We start from the raw sequence: 21,953 nt of genomic DNA on the forward strand, positions 1-21,953 counted from the left end.
ATTTCTTGGCTTTTCTGGATGTTTTTCTCCCTGGTGGTCCCTGGCAAGGATGTCTTCCCAAGTCCTGACAGCTGGAATAAAAGAGATAAGTATAAAGGTGTATAGGGTAGTATGTTAGTGCTGAGCAATTAGCCCAGCGAAGGCATTAAAATGAAAACCTGTGCTCCCAACCAGCCTGACTGACCAGGTGCAAACTTGGGTGTGAGCCCAGCAGCAAGCACATTTTGTGCTAGTGGAAGTTGTCAGAGTGCTCAGCTGTGCCATTTATCATAAAACTGTTTATTCTATACACCCGTCCAGGGAACGCACATATATTGCCAAGTTATCTCTGCTTCAAGATTTGTGGCGTAGTTCCTCACACAAAATTCCCACTGTCTTCAAGGATGTTAATGAGATAGCTTCATACATCAGCGCTAAGAAAAGGGTCATCTTCCATGTATGGATCTGTGCAAATCTCCGTTCCACAAAAGGCTTCAATGGGGAAGATTCTGCAGTCAGAAGAACCGCAGTCAGATGATGATGTGGGAACGTGGCTGAGACTTGAGCATCTCCCCAGGACCTGAGAAACCTTCAGCATCGTATGTTACAGCAAGGAGGAGCTGAGGGAGATGTATGTGCATTGAAGGGCTGCTTTTATCCAGTTTGGAGAATAAAGGCACTCCTGGAATCACTTCTGCTGCCTGATTGGGATGAATTAATAATGGTTTTTAAAAATGTTCTCTGGGAGGTTCTGAGTGAAAGTCACGGGGTGTTTGTGCAGCCAGGAAAAATGCCTTTGTCCAGCCAAAAAGCAAGGCAGGTCAGCCCAAGCCAAGACTTCCCCTTTCCCAGAAGAAAGATCTGACTTTTAAGGAACAATTATGTCAAAGAGAGTTTCCTCAAAGCACACAGCTCTGGCAGCACAGTGTGACTCACTTCAGCATGACACAATCACTACCTTCATGCCAGAGGCTGCTGCAGCTCCTTATCTGTGGAGCTTACAGGCTTGCTGCTTCCTCACCATCCTTGCACTGATCCTGCTGCCAAAAGCCCAGGGCAATGCTCTCCTAAAGGTTAATCAGGCTCAAGGCTGTTGATATTACCTGGTCCTGTGCAAAGGGAAGCTCAGTATGCTCTGCCTTTCCCTGTGCCCTTCAAACCCAGACTGCAAACCCCTGCAGGTGCACACCAGGTGTTTAGATGGGCTAAACAGTGAGAAGAATACAATATCCCTGAGAGATAACACTGGAGGTGCTGCTGCCCCTCACCCAGAGGGTTATTTTAAGGCCAGCTCGGTGGGAAAACACCAAATCTGGTTTTTCAGTGTGGGTTTGCTCCTTCTGTGAGCAGGAAGAGCTGGCCATTGTGTCTGTGCCAGATGTGTGCTACCAGTGAGGTCCCACAGGAATTCACAGGATGAAATACAAGATCAAAAGCAATACAGAACACAGGCAGGTGATTCTCCTTAAGCATCTGGCCTCAAGTCCTCACAAAAAGGTCAATGTTATGTAGCCCCAGTCCATTTGGAAAGGCCTATAAGGAACAATAAAAAGTGTTTCTACTTTTAACTTGTTTTACTGCATATGAGATATAAATTAAGCAGATGAATGTTATTAGAGAGGCATTCTCCTGAATGCTACATCCCACTAACTAAATTAGCAGGAAGTCTTAAAACATACAATCCAAACATTGAATTCATTATGAAGGGGAAAGGTACCTTGCTGGGAGGAGGCTGCCAGCCTATGCAGCACAGTGTGCTGAAAGCTGTGTGCCAGGGGAAAGCTGTGCTGAGGCTGAAGGGTTCCTCTGGGTGGGACTCTGAGCCATAGTTCTGATCCACAGCAGCTGAGTCACGGACTGGAAATCTCAGCAAAATGCCCCAGGAATACAGACTGCATCCTGAAATGAAAGATGTGGAGCATTAATGTTTCTCTAAGGGTTCACAGGGGTTTGACAATAAATTCAGAGCACTCTGCTGTGCCTTGTGTATCAGCCAGGCTGGGGTCTCCAGGGGAAGAAATGCTGAACCCTGTCTGCTTAAAACATCAGGGCTGCACTCTAGGGATTCAAATCAGGAATAGCATGGAGCACATAGTATCCTGCACATATAAGGCACAAGTCAGAGCCAGGGACCGTGCGATCGTGTGAGCACGTATAAATCTTCTAAGTCCAGCTAAGAGACATGCACCATTAGGAAAACAGGGATCTTACACGAGACACTGAAGCAGGGGTTGTTTGATGGCTGGAGGTGTCTGATTCCCTGCACTGACCCCTGATGGCTTGCTCAGGGCCAGGCAGTTCGGTTTGGGGGCTGCATCTCTGCAAGTCTGAAATTTGCCTGCCTGTAACCCTGAGACAGACAGCTTCCCATTACAAAAGTGTCCTGCCTACATCCAGAAATAGCAGCTTAATACACAACATGCTTGGCAGTGGCACCTGCAAACACTGAATCAGGCAGATGTCATATATACATTATCATGGTGTTTGCTGAGGATTTTCATAAAGGAAATCTTTCACCTCAGCTTCCCACACTCCATCATAGGTGAACCCCCTTGTGCTTTACTGTGGCTACGTGGAGGCAATTAGCACTTTGGCAAAGGCAGCCAATGATTTTCTACATCCAACCACAAGGCAAGTGACTTAAGAGCTATGAAAAACCCTCTGTCTCAGCTCTGGGGGTGCACCAGATCTCTCCAGAATAGCCAATGGTGGTGCCCACCTCAGGCTGTGCTTCCATCACACCACAATCTCTGTGCTCAGGGAGCATCACCACAGCTCTACAGCCATATAGAGACACTAAGACTTGAAGCTGGTTACATTGCTTTCACATTTCTTATATGAGATCCAAGGATTTTGGTGTCTGAGAATCACATTTGATGTATTATCCCATTGCTCTTAAGGAGTTTGCTATGAGAAGGCAGACAGTTTTTCTTCTCTTCCAAGGAAAAGGGTCAAATAAGTCATAGAAAATCCCTCTTGCCTTTGACCTCCTGATAAAGGCCTTATCAAAAGCTGGCTGAAGATGAACAACTGTGTTTTGAACCACTGCAGACTGACCTTATCTGGGAGTGTTCCCTTTTATGTCCTTCAGCAGATCGTCTGGAATGCAGCACACGTGTTTCCATCATCCACCTGGTCTGAGGGCACTTGCAGGCTTTCTCCTGTCCAACAGCTGTGCTAAGTGGGCTGGATCTCATTCACTTCCAGCTCCTGGTGCCTGGACAGAGATCAGACTCTGCATCATATCCCTGCACTCTCCCCAGGCAATGTTTTGAATCCTCTCTTGGCTTGGGCTGCGAATATATTTAGGTGCCACCCCAAAATCAGAAATCAAGTGATGAAAAACTAGCACTGCAAAGCAAAACCTTCCTGCGAGGAAGTTCCATTAACTGCTCTCTGCCACCCAAATGTGCCCCCAAATGCCAGGGGATCAGCCCCCTCCAAAGCCTTCTGGGCAGTCAGAAGCTCCTCCAAGCTACAAGCTTTGGCGTGGCAGGAAAACCCAGGAAACATCAGGGAGTGTCCTTTTATTTCTTATCTACACGCCTCTAACTAAGAGGAGGTATCTCATAGCTTGCATATCATTTCCTTGCAAAGCAAGGCTCTTTTTTATCAGTCAGACAGCTTAATTTTTTGAAGGTGCTGGAAGAAGTATAATAGAAGGGGTTTCTCCCCCTCTGGTCTCTGTGTGAGGTCTCTGCATGATGAACCTGAACAGAAAGGTTTAGTATTCCAGCTGAATTCCTTCTGAATAGCTCAGCAGACGGGGAGAGATACAAGGAGATTTTCCATCTTTTATCTCAGCACAGAACTTTTCATCTGAATAGAGTCTCTTTAATGAGAAAGTTATTGTCCTCCGGTGAGCCGCTCATTTTTAGGATGACAGCAACTTGCATTTTCCACAGATGTTGCCTATTATGATGTTTCCCATTCCTGACATAAAGGGGGAACACGAAGGTACTTTGGACACACTGTGCCTCAGCTGCAGTCAGTCGGTGCCGTGCATTCACTGTCACACTCACTGTGCTTCCAGGCTCTGCTCTTGTGCAGCTGCAGTAAACTATTTGGGCAGGGCAGAGACAGAGAGCAGAGAAGGACGAGTGGTGTTTATATTAAGGAGAACAGCAGCAAGAGAAATGGTGACATCTTGCTTACAAAGTCAATGTTTCAAATACTGCACGGAGACTTTGGCAATGGGTGTCTCTATTTCTGTAGCAAAACAATCTGGAAATTGTTAGCTAAGCACAAAGCAAAAAAACTCTCTAAACACCCAATTAGCACCAGGCAGAGAACAGAAGCAGCGCTAAAAACCTGACTGTAGTAGGGACCTGGGTCCTGTCATTACTTGGAGCTGCATGAAGATGGCCACCTCTCTAACTCCAGTGAGAGTTCACTCCCAGCTCTACAAGAGACAGCTGCTTTAGCCATCCACCATGTGAATTCAATATGCTGGAAATGCTTTGTCCAGTTTTCGTTCCATGTTCTAGTGAAATGTTATATAATTACACGTGTTACATAATGATGGAATTATAGATACATTTTAAAATAGAATTTAATCTCCAACATGTTTCTGGTTTGTTCATAACTCCCTGCCCGCCCCACTCCACTCCCACACAGTAATGCAACAACATCATCACATCTATTTACCTACAGTCTCTTGGCACATGTTAGGCTGCTTCATAGTCGCCAGAGTTTGAGTTTAGATTTATGCTCATGTTTTGCCCCTTTGGCAAAGTTTTGGCTTCATCAGGGTTCATTTTTCAGAGATTTCCAATGTGCAGCAGTTCTGGACAAGTTCCAATGGAAATAATTTCTAATGAGCAAGTCGTCATAATTTTATCCAGCCTAGCTCCAGACATGGCAGCTTAAGCCCTCTGTGAATACATATCTAATTAGAAGGAGAAGGAAAATGTGCTCAAAGTATCTCAGAGACCATTAAGCACATTAGTCCTATTAGGCTTTGGTGAACTTTGTGCTTTGGTGACTTTGTGACTTTGGTGGATTTTGTCCGTGGAATCCCAAATGTTTTACCAGTCTACACTGAACGGTGTGATGCAGGTGTCAAGGTGAGGGGCTGCCCCTGCATTAGGCTGTGAGACTTGTCTTCATTTGGGGTCACCGGAGCCCCAGCACCGTTCAGGCATTATAAAGGTCAAGGTCTCTCTTTTTAGCTGAAGTTCCCCATGTCAGGCCTTTAAATAGGAAGCAAGGGAAAAATGTTGTACCTTAGCAAAAGAGCGGAAAAGACAAATCATTACCAGGACAACTCAAAAAGGGCACAAACCAAACAGGATTTTATCTGCCCCATTCTTATTCATGTTTCCACAGCATGGTGCAAACATCTGCAATTGATTGGAGATGAGCTCCAGATCCCCTTCCAAGTCTACCTGTCTTCCAAAGCCATTAAGCTGTTCTCAAGTGTAACCAGCCCCATTAAATCACTTTTTGTTTTGCTCAGTCTTCTCAAAGAAGCTGCATTATTTTATCATTTGCATTTTCTTCAGCCTGAGAGTGTTAAGGAGACTGGAGGAAGCAAACAGTTAAAAATTCAGTAACTTTTTCATATCTGTCTGAAGACTTGAACTTTTTTTTCCCCAACTTACATCCAACCAGTTCTTTGGCATGAGCAAGTTCAGATGAGGTTTGACTCCTTAATTACATTACTGGCAGACTGTGGCATTCCTTTGTTACTTTCTTGATATAAATCCCTTAGAGAGCTGAGAAAAGGAGAATGCTGGATTAATTTAATCATCACTTTTAGCGTGGTTAAATAACAACCCCTTTATTGTCCACATACATTCTGGTGCATGAACTTCATCTTTCCTACCTAGAGCGAAAGCCTCTTCCACCGCACTATTTTTCCCCCTTCATGCCAAAAGGAGTGATGCTAACCAAAGTTTATGAGTTGAGAGTATGTGGAGGCTCAGTAGCTTGGAGAAGAAAATTCAAAGCTTATTCCATCAAGTCCTTCAGAGTCTTCAGCTGAGGCTGAAGGACACCTCCCATTGCTCCAGGAGCAGCTATTGATACTTCGCAAGGAGGATGCACAGCACTGTCAAAAGTCAGTGCTGGAGCAATGGGTTGCCCCGAGATTTTGGGGCTCAATGAATCTTATAAGCCCTGTATTCAAATTTTACTGAGTATGTACGTATATGTCAAGCAAAGATCCTTCCCATGATAGGTAATGGAGATAAATGCTGTAAGTGTGTTTCACCTGGGGCCTCAGTTCAGCAGAACCTACAGTTATTACAAACTTTCTGTCTCAATTAACTCAGCGCTTCTGCCAAAGAAAGCCAGGACACGCTGTGTGCAGCGGGGCAGATTTACTGCTCTGTGCTGACTTAACCAGCTGTTTCAGACTGTGACTGAAAAGTTATGGCATTTACAGCTGAACTTTTCCAGACTCTTTACTGAAATGTAATCGCGGAAGTGTTGGTTGTGTCTCTTCATCTCCGGATACATCTTCCTCAAATTTGAAGCCTCCTTTCTTTGTCTCAAGGGATGCAATTGCAGTTAACAAGTTAGCGCTGTAGAAATCCTCTCTAGCTCCATCTAGGTTCCCATTCCTTTAGCTCTTTTGCTGGCTGGGGTCAGAGACCAAGGTAGCCTTTGCAAATGGAAGCATTTGAACATAAGGCTCCAAGGGTGGAGTACATGGGATGGACCCAAGGATCGTCTTGAGTCCGTTCCAATTTGGGTTATTCTATTATTCTATGAAGCAATTTGCATCCTCTGCACAGTTCTTTATTGGACAGTTACCAGCCGGATGACTGATTGGTCCCACTCCACCGAAGGTCTCCAACTCTCTAAAATATAGAATCACATGATGGCTTGGGTTGGAAGGGACCTTAAATATCATCTTCCCTTCTCTGCAGTCATCTCTGCGTCAACACTGACAAAGCAAACTCTAAAATGTGCCTGGAGCTGGATCTTCCCAACTAGCAGCCCAGGATTTGTTCCTTGAGAATAAGTCTCATTTGGAGCTGTGAATTCCCATACAGGCAGTTTTTCACACTGCTGTTATTAACCTAAATATCTCAATAATCAGCTCATATACAATGACTGTGAATTATTACAAAGCACTCACCATTTTCAAAGGTCTATTAATGAAAACAGATTTATACTTTGAATCAATAGAAGGAAGTTATTCAGATTAAGAGAGAGTGAAGACTAATAATCCACTCCTGCAGTCTATGCTATAGAATGGCACCATTATACTTATGAGAAAGCATTGGAATTTGGGTCAGAAATGCCACAACTTACACACAGGTCACACATGACCTGGCACAGCAGCCAAGCTCCTGCAGTCTTCCCCTCTCTGTTGGGAAGAAAACATGCTGCTCCCCCCTCCTCTATACATAGGCTTATGGTTACTTGTAACATATTATTATCCTGATTGATCTGAAAGTGATTAATTCCTAAGAGATTATAACAGATACTAACTGGGAATACAAACAGCTTCCTTCAAGTGAATTTTTGCAAGATTGGTAAGAGTCTCAGCCGGCAATTTCCAAGCTGGCTGCTGGGACAAATGCAAAGTCTCAGGAATGCATAAGCAAACGTATTAGGCACAATGCATCCATTGGAGCAATGATTCATTAAACAAAGCAGCCTCTGGAAACATGGAGAACGCACGTTCAACACAGGAATAGATGATAGTTTACCACTCCAAAAAAAGGAAAGTAATTATTTTAAGTTCAGAGAATCACAGAGTTGGCACTACTTACAAACTAGCCACGTGAAAATGTGTATGTTAGATAGCAATACTCACTCTGCATATCACAAAGCTGAGTGCCAATATATTTCATCAGCTTTCTAGTTTTCAGGAAAAAAAGGGGAGAAGAAAGGAAAGGAAAGGAAAGGAAAGGAAAGGAAAGGAAAGGAAAGGAAAGGAAAGGAAAGGAAAGGAAAGGAAAGGAAAGGAAAGGAAAGGAAAGGAAAGGAAAGGAAAGGAAAGGAAAGGAAAGGAAAGGAAAGGAAAGGAAAGGAAAGGAAAGGAAATCAACTTCAGTTCTCTTTACTTGGACTGGGAATTTCAAGTAACCATAGAATTGCAGAATCACAGAATGGCTTAGGTTGGAAAGGACCTTGAAGATCATTGAATTCAAGCCCTGCTGCCATTGGGAGTTTGAGTTTGCTGACCAGTTTCACCTTCTCCTTGTTATATACTAGCCTCGAGTGGTTTAAATTTCCATACTCAGTGGAGAACAGAAGTATAAAATAAATTCTGGTTTCTTTGAAATATAAGCAGTGTATTTTTGATTAATGGCACTGAAAACCAGCTGCCTGTGGCCACCCTGCAAAGCAGGACTTGCTGCTCAGACCTGAGACAGTGCCCTGAAGCTGAGGGCAAAACCAATGAGACAAGGAAAGGGTTCCAGCAAGCCTCACCAAGCCTGCAGATCCATGAGAAATCTTGGCCATAGCCCTGCATATCTCGGGGCATGAGTAACGTCTGCACTTCTGCTGCTGCTCTGATCTAACAAATGCCAGGCTAAATGGCTAGATCATTACCCTGCCCGCTAAGGGATGGATCCAGCTCCCACTGCAGCCAGCTGGAGCCTCTCCATCGGGTGAAGTGGGGAGGAATTGGCCCCAGGGTTGCTGTTGTTTGTCCTTCTATGGTGCACACTGCCTCCCTCCCACTGTGCAGGGAGGCAGCAGGAGCTCAAGGTCAGGAGATGAGGGCAAACCCTGGAATCTGCAGCAATTCCTTGCAAGGGACAGAACTCCTATTTAAGGAAAGGAGAAAAACTGAGAGAGGGTTTTATGACTAGGTCCAGAACAAGGCAAAGAAAAACAACCATGTCAGCAGCTCAAATCAAAGCAGATGATCTTTACATTACAGTCAGCCTGTCCCTGGGGAACTGCTGGATGGCAGTGCCAAGGTGCACCCCAAAACATGGCTGCTCGGGAAAATCTAATCCACTGACATTACAAGTAGGAGGGTAATACTGGGAGGTCTCACTGCAGAGCAAGGCTTTCTTCCTCCAGCTACTCCAGAACACAATGACAGTCCCCACCCCAAAGCATAACTGACACTTGGAATCTCTTCCCCAGTCTGTAAGTTTGACCCCCTTTGGGATGAAGAGCTGGTAGAAAGGAAACGCTGGAAGCCTAAATGCACTGTGATGGTTGAGAGCAGACCAGTGTTGACAGCAGATGAGTGTTTCTAAGATGCAAGGATGAGCAGAGGTTGTTTTTACAGACTCTCAGGGTTTCTCTGGTTCAGGGCACTGAAATGTAATACAATCCAACTCCCTTCACACCCTGGATAGGAGTTAAGGGTTTCCAGCACAGTAGGAATCAGATTCTAGTTTACAGATTCCAAAGCTTATCCGAGGGCTTCACGTTCAGCTCTCTGTACTTGGCCTTCCACTTTGTGCATGGGGAACATTTTGGGATTGATTCTCACTTATGATCAACTTTCCCTGCTGTTTGGATACATGCTGCAGAAAACAGCAGATAAGAGAGAAACCCCAGCCCTGTAAAGCAGCAATGGGGGAAGAGTGAAGTTAGAAAACTGACAACGTGAGAAAAATCTATAACTATTTCTAATTCATTTTTTCAAGTGTCAGTGTTTCCAGTTATGTCCTTTCTGTTTAATTTCCCCAATTAGTGGCAGTTCCTCAGCTGGGGCAAACTGCTCTGGCACCACTGTATTTCAGGATGTATTTTGTTCCCACTGCAAATGAAACTGCTATTGATTCTCGTGGCATGGAGTTTCCAGCATCTGTGCTGAAATCTGTGGGTTTCACACTCTGCAGGGGAGCAAATATTGGCTTCAGACACAGTCTTCATTGAGGATTTTATGCAAGGAAACATTCCAACTGCTCAAAGGCTTCATTAAAAAAAACGCTGGTTCTGCAGCAGATTTAAGTTAAGACTTACTCTTTCCTCATGTCAGTACCAGCAATATGAAATAAAAATGGCAAAGGGTTCCTTATTAAGTTCAGAGAGGTGAGGTCAGAGGTTAAGAAGCTCTGGAGAACAAGAATCCTGAGGATGCACGTCTGTTTCATGTCTGATTTGGAAAGTTGGCTTTGTTTGAGCCCTTTCAGTGATGGGGTTCACAGAATGGAAACAATGGCTGCTGATAGAGAAGAAGAATAGCCCCACATCTGAGAAGAGAAAGGGAACTGAGATTTCCTCCTTGGGCAGTGGAAATTCAGCCAGCCTTTTGGTGGGAGGAGCTGCTCCCTGGGGAACCCAAAGTCAAATACATTACTCAAAAAAAACCCAACAAACAACACCAAAGAAAACAACCGAACACAGAGATATTATTATTTCAAATTACTGCAGATATAGGGATGACAAATAAAGATGCAGATTCTCATGGCTTTCTTGATGAGGAGATGCAGTAGTCTGCTTACTGATGCTCTGCAAAAACCTGATGGGCCACTCTGTGTCAGTGCCAAGAGATACTGAGGACTTGAAACAAAGTGTTTGGAAGCATGTGGGAATGAGAGAAAACACCTCCCCTGCCTCCAAAGGATGATGCCATCATGTTAAAGACTGTGTCTCTCCACTCCTCCCTCCCCTCCATAGAGAAAACAGCTTTCTTATTTCTGCCTTCACAGCCCTGCGCTGCTCTCATTGCCGGTACATCCAGATGGACGAAGCTCCAAAGGCAGGAGCCCCTTGGTGTGATCCTGCAGAGATGCTGGCACCTGGTCTGCTGCAATGACACGGAGCTGGCTCCTCCAGCTCTTCCCTGGCTCAGGGACAGGCATTCACAGGCTGTTCCATTTAAAGATAGAGCCAGTGTGCATTCCTCTTGGATTACAAGTTAAAATATCTTCAGAGAAAAAAATGAATAGGTGTTATTTTCTCTCAGATATGTTGTGTAGGAGTATAATAGGAATATAATTACCTTAAATCAGACATAGACCACATAAGAAACAGATGTTTGTTCCTTTTAGAGATTAGAGAATCTTGCAGACTGTCTAATAGGAAAACAGGCAATGTATCTTATAAGCATAAAGCACATTAGAACATTGTTCAGGAAATAAGTAGATTTTATGACTTCTAGGAACAAAAAATATAAAGAATTTATTATTATTATTATTATTATTATTATTATTTTAATCGTAGGCTATAGCAGGATTTCATTTCTCTTCAGAATTTCTAGCCTCCAACATTTGTATTCTGGACAGCTACAACTTCAAGGCTGGATGCTGCTCTGGGCAGCCTGGTCTGGTGGTTGGTGACCCTGCCCTTGTTGAGGTCCTTTTCAACCCAGGCCATTCTATGATTCTGGTTTTGCCTGGTGGTTTGGAAGAACAGAGATTTACGCCCAGTGCCCACCACCACAGCCAGCAGCAGCCGCCCCTGAGCGGCCACGTGAGGGTTTCTAAGTTCAGCACTTCTGAAGAGCTGCTGAGCATCTCCTTGCACAGACCTCAAAGCTGAAACACCTCAGGATCAGGGGCCGCCCCCCAGATGGGATCAGCCACAGGAACACCATTTTTGCTTTTGGATTTGACCGTCTGTCCTAAAGCTGGCTCAGGAGATGCAGGAACCTTAAAGCATCCTTCTGGCCTCTGTTTAGGAGAGATTTTCTGGTTCATTAAAGCCTTGATGCATTAATGGCCTGTGTGTGATTTCAGAGACTGGTGCGCCGAGCTCCTGCAGCTCAGGCCTGGAGCTTGTTAGTGTAATTTTCTAAAGATTAGCAAGCATTGATTCCACTGGGCAGCCGTGGGGAAATGCTGTTAATCTCTTCTGACCGCTGCGGCCTTGCGTGTTGGTGGAGGGCACCTGCTGGGGCCTGCACTGCTGCGGGGAGGTGCAATTCTCAAGGAAAGCTTTTCCTTCACAAAGAATGCATTGAAGCACTCAAGAATCATTGTTAGGTAACAGCAGCTTCTTTGAGTCAGATGTTTCATTTTGCTTCTCCCAGGTTGTCTGAGCCCTGGAGGCTCTCCCTAGAAGACTTCAGTTTGGCTTCAAGTTTCACTCCTGGTTACTCCATAGGCTCAGACAGGCAAGAATCGTGTGGAGTTTAACACGATAGAAGGACAGCATCTATATTTTAACACAGATAAGTTGTGTATTATTACACAGCGGAAAAAGAAAACCAACCTGGATAATTAAATTTCCTAGCCAGAAGGTAGAAAGTACTAAAGCTAAGCAGAGGCAGTAATTCAGTTTTCTGGTTACAAAACAGGACATCCTTGGTAGAAATAAGGAATGAGTGCTGACTCCCGGGCCAGTGTTTACAAACCAAATCTCACAGCATACATATGTGTACAGTACACTGTAACACACAGGGCAGCAAGGTGCCAAATTCTACATTAGAGCCACCAAAGGCAGATCTTGGATGCTGGCTGACATATTTTTAACAGCTTTCTATCAATGCTATACGAGCCTTGGAGAAAAGGATGTGAGCGCTGCCCTTCAGTTCCCCTTTCCCAGCACACAATGGCTGTGTCTGACCTTCAGCTTTACATGGGTTAAAGGCCAGCAGAGCCTAACCACAAAATACCATCAGCTGTACGTCAGCCACCTCCAAAATAAGGAAACAAGGAAACCTAGAAAGAGAAAAGCAAAGTGCATCAGAAAAGACAAATTGTTTGGACAGCCCAGGCATTGTTTTTGTATCTTCAGCTAAACTGGGGAAATGGATTTGTTGGTCCTGACAACAAAGCCCTTCGTAGGCTGCAGGAGAAGAGACCCTGGGGGCTGGAGAACAATGGGCTTCCCATGACACAGGGATGGATTGCCTTCAGGAAGCGCGTGTGCATTGCTCCGAGTGATTGAATTCCAGAATTGCTTTTTCAGGATCATCTAGTTATATTACAGACTCTATCATGGGTCTTTAAGTGGCCACAATCTCTTTTTACCACAGTAATGAAATAACCACTGCTTAAAATGATGATTGTTTTTTTAATATGGGTTCAGCTGCCAGCGCTGGCGTCGTTTCTTCTCAGACAGCAAAGTCAGAACACCGATTTGCTGAGCAGGGCAGCCCAAGTGCTGCCCAAATGTGCAAGAACAGAGGTGGGATCAAGCAAAAATCAATCCCTCCTTTTCAAACTGGCCTTTTGCTAGGGTGGATTAAAATCTCTTTATTTACAAACATCAGCTCACTGAATAAACGACTGAGGGCTGTAACTGTTGATCTGTGTCAAGGCCGTCTTAAACATCAAAGCAAAGGCTAGTGGTGAGGAAGGGCTGACAAACCATGCCTACTTGCCTCTCTTCCTTCCCAGCTCGGCACAGCAGCGATGGCTCAATCAGTTCAGCTTCTGTGAGCATATTTTAGCAGCGTGGTTTGCAACTTTTATGGGTTGAAGATTAAATACCAAAGGCAGTCCTGACGGCAGCAAGCACAAATCTCCTGAATTCCTCGGCTCCACTGTGCTGTTTGCTTCTATGCAGTGAATAAATACGGAAGAGCAGACACAGGAGATGACGGGGAGGTGAGACCTGGGTTTTGGAGATGGATGCTGAAGGCACCGCGCTACCTTGGCTCTCTGAATTCTGTCTGAATTCAGCAATTAAAGCCACTGGTGCAAGAAGTCAAAATGGCTTTATCAATAGCATCAAAATGATACAAAATTCCTGCTCATTCCTCACTTTATGTTAGTAAAGAGATTCCTGTATCCCCTCAAGTCTTGGGACACAGATTGAAGATGTTCCCTTCAGGTTCTCCCTCAGATTTACCAGGCTGCAGATCCCCCAGATACCACTCAGCCATTTTTTCCCCATCAGTTCTGATTTTCCTCAGTCATATTTGAATTAAGACAATTGTTGCTTTTCATTCCCTTTTGCCTTCCCCCTTCATTCTTACAGGCTGACCAGTGGACAATAATGTGACATTGCAATTATAGTGATATGGCAAATACTCTGCCACAAAGTAAGTGTTAAAACTTTCTCAATACCTCTTAGCTCTGCTCTTCCTTTACCTTTTGAACCCATGTCCTGTCTTAGGTCCTTGCATCTCTATCATACACTGAGTGTTTCAGGAATCTTCAGGTGACATTTGCTTACATGTATAAAAGCAGAGCAGCGTGTCTGCAGAAGGCTTCATGCATATGCTTAACCTCAAATGGGTAAGTCCCAAGGAAAGAAGGAGCCCATGTGCTTAAAATTACAGAGGGACTGTAGGGCGTTCCTGGTTTGAGATTCTGGACCACAAAACAAAGAAATGAGATCTGCCAGGCTTCAGATGAACACAAGGGCCAATTTAATCTCCTCAGAAATGTGCGGCTGACTTGATACAGATTTTCTGGTGCACAGATCAAAGAAGGAGTTACACACTGGGCCAGTGTGTACTTCCACATGTGAAACAGAAGGAGAAAAATGGAACAAATGCAAGAAAACAAGGCTTGGGATCTCAACCTCCATAAGAATGCCTACATTCTGTAGAGAGGCTTGGCTGGGGAATGCAGGAATTTTGTTGCTGTCTCGTGACTGACTCAGACCGCCCCCAAAGAACTGCTGTAATTCCTGCCATGAGCATTTGCTGCCTACTTCTTTAACCTCCTTGGAAAAAATGGATTCCTTCAGCCTCCTGGGAGAAGTGGTTAAGCAGAAGTGATTCCAGATGGAAGATGGTGGCTTTTGTCTTCACATCATCTGTATGGCACATATGGAGCCAGCTTAGGGAGTTAGGTGACAAGCTGTGTAGCTCTCTGAGGTCACTGCTGAAATCAAAGAGTAAAATAAGAGCTGGCTTTGAAGCTTCTGATCTGTTTGGAGTATCTCCTCATGTAGGCATGTGGCATGCTGCGTAGCTCCTTGCATGAAGGAGTCCCAGAGGTGTCCTCTCAGTAGTGTGAGATGGGACAGCGCAGCCCAAGCAGCCAGTCCCTTCCATCAGCCTGCCCTCTTGCCCCAGAGGAGACAGGAGTTAGCTTTGTGCCTGCCTGCACTGCTGGGTCTGGGAAATAAAGTAATAGTGTCTGCGGGAGACTGTAAGTGGCAGGATAGAAATGTGCTCAGAGCAAGAATCTGAAGATTTGGTATTTTTGTGAGCTGTCATAAACCAAGATTCTGGATTCTTCCCCAGGTCCCTGACAGCAATCAATAACGAGAAAAATGAAGTGAACTGTTGGCAGCAGGATTTAATATCCCCTCAATACGGTGCTTTGTTTTATTTCTGTGTCTGGCTGTCATCTACTGGGACAAGACCTGGGAGAAGTGAAATAAAATCCAATTTTTGTTGCATCTTCCACAGTAGGAGCAAATCTATCTTACTCCATGAGGTTGCATCAGTCCAACGAATAACTGCTCTGCCTGATGCTTGTCCCCAGCCCCCAAAGTCTTGAAAACCTCTGAAAGGTTACACATAGTTCTGCTTTGACCTGGAAAACAAGAGATGTCCAATGTACTGCTAAGGATTAACTTTTCCAAGGTGCATTATTTAACTCATTACTTCGGTGCTCAGCTGAACTGTCAGATTTGGTCTCTGTTGTGACACTTGGAATAATCTCCAATTAGATGCAACAGATTGTGCTGCTGGGAAACCAGACAGAAATCAGCACCAGAGCTGAATGGGCAGGCTGAGCACAGCCCGTGCTCGGGTTGCCCTGCTCTGCATGACTAGCCATGACAAGATTTGCTGGGAGGTATGCAATGTAGGACAGAAGAGAAGTGGAGGTGTCAAACTCTCAACACACTTGCTGTGCAATGCAAGGAGACAACAGGCAAATTCCTTGGCTTGGTACAAAGGCAGGGGCTGTCTTAAGGGCAAATGCTGGCTTTCTGCTGACTTCAAGGAAAACAGCTGCCTCCTTCTGCGAAGTCACAACAGTCTCCTCATGACAGTGAGATACTGGCATTATCAGTGGTACTAAATGGTAACAAGTGGCACAGAAGCATTTGTTTGTCCAAAACAAAATGAGATCTGAGAGTTGGATGCTCCCCGGCACAGCTAAGATCTATTCTGAGATCTGTTCTGACTGCAAAAGGGCTTCAAAGCAGTGCTTATCTCAGGGAGGGGTGGTGGCACACACAGCCAAGGTTGCTTTACAGAGCTGTGCAGGACCTTTCTGCTCTGAGTGTTGAACAGGACAATCCCCATTTCATCACTGAATATGCTGTAATTTTTAGAGTACCAGTTGAGATGGCCTATGCTGAGATTAACAGAGGTTTTGCTGCTGTAATTTTGTCTTGAACCCTCATCTAAGACATTGTGGATGTTTCCTTTACAAACTCTCCACTCCCTCTACCAGGAAAACATGTGTTTAGTAAATAGCTCTGATGACATGAAGCACTTTTTATTGTTTGAGTTAAATGAATGTAACAGACTTAATTAGTTACACATTTCCCAAGCAGGAAATGGGAAGCCATTAAAACTACTGCGCTGAAATATCCCCCAATTAGTGCTTCTTTGCACATGATTTCAATTTTATTAGTCTGCCTACTCCCATAGGCAGGGTGTGCGTGCTCACAGTGCAATAAAAGCACTGACCAGATCAACAGGGCTCCTGGTTCATGGTTCTACCACCACAGTTTGGGAAGGAAAACTGGAAACTGGCACACTACCCAAATCATTGCTGACCCATTTGCTAACCGAATCTACCACTGCTTTTGGTGCCTCACCTGTAGACAGTACTAGCCAAGAAGAGAACCATCAGGAATCAGAGCCCCTTGGGTTAAAAGGGGAAACTGAAGCCACACAAAGTCTGGATCTCTGGTGTACCTCTGCTTTCCTGTCACCTACAGCTCAACAGGCAACATCTGGCCTTTCAGCCAGATTTTCTCCATAACAAGAAAATGGAAAGAACTAAAAAAGGCACAAGGGTAGAGGATGAGCACACAGAAAGCCTTTTAATTTGTGTGAGTCCAGAGCAATATGGTCAGAGGATAACGAGTATGATGTACTGCTCGTATCAGTGCAGGGCCATGTTGAAATAAGCACAGCCAATTAATTAATGAATGTACTTAGAGCAGGGAATAAAGAGATAAAAATCACTAAGATGTGTAATTATTTTGACAGATGCAACAAATAAGGTCCTGTAATTCTTCATGGAAGGATCAAACTGAGCTCAGGGTAACGCAGCCATTCCACAAACAGGCTCCCTCTGGGGTTCTTGTGCCTTGGCCATATGGGCTGGAATTTGTCCTTCATTAGGACTTCATTCAGGGAATATGGAGGGAGGTGAGCTCATGTCACAAACACTTAGATGTAGGTTTGTAGGACAGTTCTCATACATGTGCTTTTCTAGGAGACTTAGTTTACCCCTATGCTAGTGCAACTATGTACAGCTGGTAGCTTCTAGCTGCTCTGTAAACATCATCTGTGCTGACAGGTTTTGCAGTTATTTAGTAAGATACAAGGAAGGGGGGGAATATAAACTTACTGTATGTTTCAAATGGACAATGTTCTAATTTTATGTGCTTTTCTTCCAGCAGCGGCCATTTGAACCTAGCCTCCAGCCAGGCCCTTGGCATTTTAATCTTAGAAGATATCAGGATTTAAATATTTAGATGTTTCTCTTACATTACTGATTACTGCTCCAGGCTTCCCAAGTGGCAGATCCACACACTTTACTACACAGTGAAACACACTGCATCGGATGGCAGCATCACTGTGGGGCCAGGCTCTGCCCCAGACCAGCTGGCTGTTTTTGCACTGCCCCTGCTTTTTTAGCAGCTGGTTTGTAGTTCTTTAACTCTGCCACGGCACGTTGTGAACAGCACATCTGGAGAACATGAAGAATTTGTCCCAATGTAAGCTGGAAACTTCTGCAGTGGGGACTGAGAAGTCAGAGCTGAAACTTTCTGGAGATATCTGCCACTTGGGGATGAATATAGAGAGAAGTACTATTTCTGAGCGAGGTCTGATTGGGTTTGGAAATTAAATCTATTTGTATAAGCTCTTTGCAGCTTAGCAGCTATGGTAAAACCTGCTGTAAACCCAAACAGCATTATTGCTTGTTTGAGTAAGATACTAAAAGCTGCAGACACACATTTTCTAATTTCAGGAAGATGTTTACTTTCCTGTTTGATAACATCTTGCCCTTTCTGATGTTTCTTTTCTTCCATTCCCAGACACAATTGATTCTTCCATTACTTCAGTCATATCAAATATTGTGAAAGAGGAGTTACGCAGAAATACTTTGTTAATAGTACTCAGCAGTAACAATCCAAAAAGCATTCTAAAGACTCTAAAAGCCACTCGGAAAAATAGATAAGATTCATTTAATTTATTTTAGTGATGCTGCTATTGTCATCTTCAAATGTCATACCATTTTCTCTTCTTTAAAAGCCAATTGAGAGTCTGACTGCAATTCTTTTAGCCATTTTGCTCCAACTGTTGATCTGACTTGAAAGGATGAGTGTTTTTATTGCACAGAAAATGTCACAATAGAAACAGCCTTGCTCTAGAATACAAGGATCCTCCACCTTTTAAATGCGTGGCTTGGCATGGCAGACTGCAGTTAGCTTGGGGATTTGGGGCCATGTTACAGTATCACTGGGAGATGCTTTGGCCGACATATTTAAGAATGTTTTAGTAATTTCTTTAGAATCCAACTGTCTAATTAAAAAAAAAAAAGTGTTTTCTTTTTTTTTAAAATGAGAATACTGCAATGTTCACGGATATAATGCTTTCTGAACAGGAGGAAGAAGATGCCTTGTCATTGCTGCCCATGTAATGACTCATGAAAACATCTGCATATGTAAGCTGAGGTTCAGGAGGGCAGGTGATGATTGATACAGAACTCCCACTCACTTTCACATTCCATTGACAATCTCTGATTCAGATTTGCTTCCAGAGCCAAAACCCACACGTTCTACAGAAGAAAATGGCATAAAGGCTGTGGGATTTTTAATTCTTTACCCCATATTGGTTCTTCTACTTGGATAACCTGACACTGATGTACTGCCTTTTTCCTCCACTGAATATCCATCTGAGAATAGAAGACACTACATGGTTTCTAAAAGGCCTCAACATTGGCTGAACTTCGTAAGATGAAGAACTTTCTCCTAGAAACTTGGATGGACTCTCCTACATTAAAAGGAACATCTATCCATGTTTTGGTGACAGCTAGAAGCAGTACAGCTGTAGCAGCTTCTGCTACTGCATTAAACACAATATCATGCAAAAGTTCTTAGGATAAATTTCTACAGTAGTCATTACCTGTCCTCAAAGCTGTCAGACTGCAGCTGAAATGAGGGAAGCGTTCCTCTGATGTTCATGCAGAGATGTTCCATAGTTGAGTGCTTCAGACATTGTCATGTAAGGCAACTTTTCTTTCTAGATGAAGACAGTAGGCAAAAATGTAAGGAAGTTACTGAACATGTTTGTCATTAACCATACTAAGCTCTACAGGATAAGGGCACACATATCCCTGTAGATAATCTCCATTGCTGCAGTGCTACCATGAGCAAAGTGGAAAAGCAACAAACCAAATCTGACACCCTGCATCTGCCCTGTTAGCCTGACACGGCACTCATGGAAAACTCTATAGCAGGCAGGCATTTATTTAGGCACACGTCTGTTGACCCACAGTGCAGTTTTAAAGAGCAGTTTTAGCAGCTTCGTGGAGAGAGAAATCAAAAGAAGGATGAGTTTCTTCAGATGCTGGGAGTTTGGAGAACTCTGCAATGAAGTGTGGAAATAAACAACTTCTTGCAGATACTGCCCTCGTGCTGCCTTCTAATTGAACTACATAGATCAAGGAGTGCTGCAGGGAAGAGGAGAACAATACTAGGAAGAATTTAAATGAGCCATAGGAAGGGATTAGCAAGTTGCAATCAAGTCAGGATACGGTTGTAAATATTACAGATAATAGATTTGGAAGATATTACCTGCAACAACTCATACAGGTGTTGTAGGCATATGTAGGCAACATAAAGACATTGCCCCAAGCCTGGCTTCATGCTCTTGTGTGAGCCCCCACTCCTGGCCTAGCATCTGTACACACAGATAACACCTACACAGACAACTCCAGTGCAAGGTGGCCAGCTTGTTGGCCCTTACAACATGCACTGGGGCCTGAGAAAGGAATCCTGTAAACCTTGGGTCTCCCACTCTCCCTGTAAGGGGCCTTGTTCCATCAGCTCTTCCCTCCCCTAAGCACCAGAGGTTGCCATACATCCCTTCTTCCAACTAAATGAAAGCACATATTCCTAAAAGACTCTGTCTTCAAAGAGGGCAGGCTCTCCCCAGGAACAAACCACCTGCCCGCAGGCAAAGGAAAGCACTGTATTGTGTTTTCTAATTAACTGCTCCCTATTGTGACACACTCTGTTAGTCCGCAGCTCTGCTCCTATTCCCTGCTTCTTCCCTGGTTGTTTCATCCCAAGGGGCCTTCTGCTCACCCCACAGTGTCAGCACTACGTACAAAAGTGCTATCAGATAATAAATAATTACATTGATTGTCCCCAGAAGAGTCCCAACCCCCAAAGGCAAAAAAAAAAAGTCAGTGGGAGTTTTGCCAGAAAGTCGAATGCTGGCAGCTTTTCATCCAACATTTCTTTCACATTAGATTTAATTAGAGGTCGGTAATGAGGCACTTTTAAAATTCTCCACATCTGGAGAAAGAGAACCGTGATTAGAGTGTACAGCTATAATTCACAAATTGGATTGTTAGAACTAGTTTTCCTCTGCTTTTTTTCCCCTTCTTTGCCAGGAATAACACAATTAAACTCAGCGTCTCCATGCGTAATCCAGGCAGGAACGACCAAAGGATGGGGGTGCTGGAGGAACCTGCTGCAGACAGCTGAGGTGGAGGCCTCACTGAGGGTTCTCCTTTCAGTTTTGATGCAGTTCTGACTGTTTTACTTATGGTGCTTTGCAGAAGATCAGAAATTAGCCATGCCCCAATGCGCTGGGTTGCTGCCTTAGTCCTGATCATGGCTAATAGTGAGACTGGTTAAGCTTTACATTCAACTACTACAACATTTAATTCGCATCTGAAGGACTGAGTCTGACATATCTCTCCCCCAAGTAGATCCAGGTATCAGGAACTGAATAGAGGAGTGCATTTCATTTATTTTATGGCACTGAGCAGCAAGAAGAAGGTACAAATAAACATGCAATCCATGCAAAGATGTCCAGACACTGGGGAGGAATACACAACAGGGTGACACTACTGGTACCAAAGCTGCTGATGGAAGATGCACAAGAAGAAGGTCGCCCACGTTCAAAGAGTGGGGAAAACAGGCTGCTGATCAGAGGAAGAAATCAGCAATGTAATTTCATATTTCTTGGAAGCAAAACAGGATTATTTATATTTCAGCATTCCATAGGAAGCTTTCTGTTTGATTTCCTAAGCAAGTATTTATTTGTTCCTTCAGCATTCAGGGTCAGAACGAAACTAAAGACTTGAAGCTGAGCTCAATGTAATACTACAACATAAACCAAAGTCAGGCACTAGCTGGAATAATGGCTGGAAATGTGGATTTCATTTCCATTTGCTTTCCTGAGTAAAGGCTCACTGGCTTTCATTAACATTTGGAAGAAACCACGCTGACTCCAACCCGATTAGAAGGGGAAGCCAGTAAATTTAACACGGATTATGGGATCACTGTCTGGATTAAGCTGACCAGAGAATGGCTTCAACCTTCACTTTCACAAAATACAACAGTTTCCATTTATGGATGCAAACGAATGCACAGTGTCGTTATCCACAACCACTTTTTATCTTCCTTCCCCAAGGATAACTCCATTCACTCGGAGTAATAAGCAATAAAAAAGTGGGCTGTAAAATCTGGTGATCTGCATGGCCACAACTTGCTTCCCAGCAGCAAATGTTTGTTGTTCCTGGGCACAGATTGTGGAGACAGCAGAAGTGTGCTGCAGTCATGGGGAGGACAGACATATACCTAAAGGATGCAGAAAGGCCTTCCTCAGAGACAACCCACACTTGAATCATCGAATCCTTAGAGGATTATTAAAGGACCATTAAAGGTCATCTAGTCCAACTCGCCTGCAATGAACAGGGATACGCACAGCTAGAAGATTGCTCTTCAAATGGCCTTTGCTGCTTCCGGGGGAGTGCGGAAATGTGGCATTG

General features: G+C 44.1%; 1 protein-coding gene across 1 annotated transcript in view; it reads right to left on the reverse strand.

Annotated features, from left to right (window-relative positions):
• The window catches only part of WFDC1 (WAP four-disulfide core domain 1), a 98,766-nt gene that overhangs the window by 14,266 nt on the left and 62,547 nt on the right, over window positions 1–21,953 (reverse strand). Inside the window, exons 4-5 of the mRNA XM_072346726.1 lie at window positions 19,073–19,189; window positions 1,697–1,878 (exon numbers count right to left, since the gene is read on the reverse strand). The gene's annotated coding sequence lies outside the window, so the exon portion shown is untranslated. The remainder of the gene's footprint in view (window positions 1–1,696; window positions 1,879–19,072; window positions 19,190–21,953) is intronic.

The sequence above is a fragment of the Excalfactoria chinensis genome, chromosome 11 (assembly GCF_039878825.1).
Source record: "Excalfactoria chinensis isolate bCotChi1 chromosome 11, bCotChi1.hap2, whole genome shotgun sequence".
Taxonomy (NCBI): Eukaryota; Metazoa; Chordata; class Aves; order Galliformes; family Phasianidae; genus Excalfactoria; species Excalfactoria chinensis.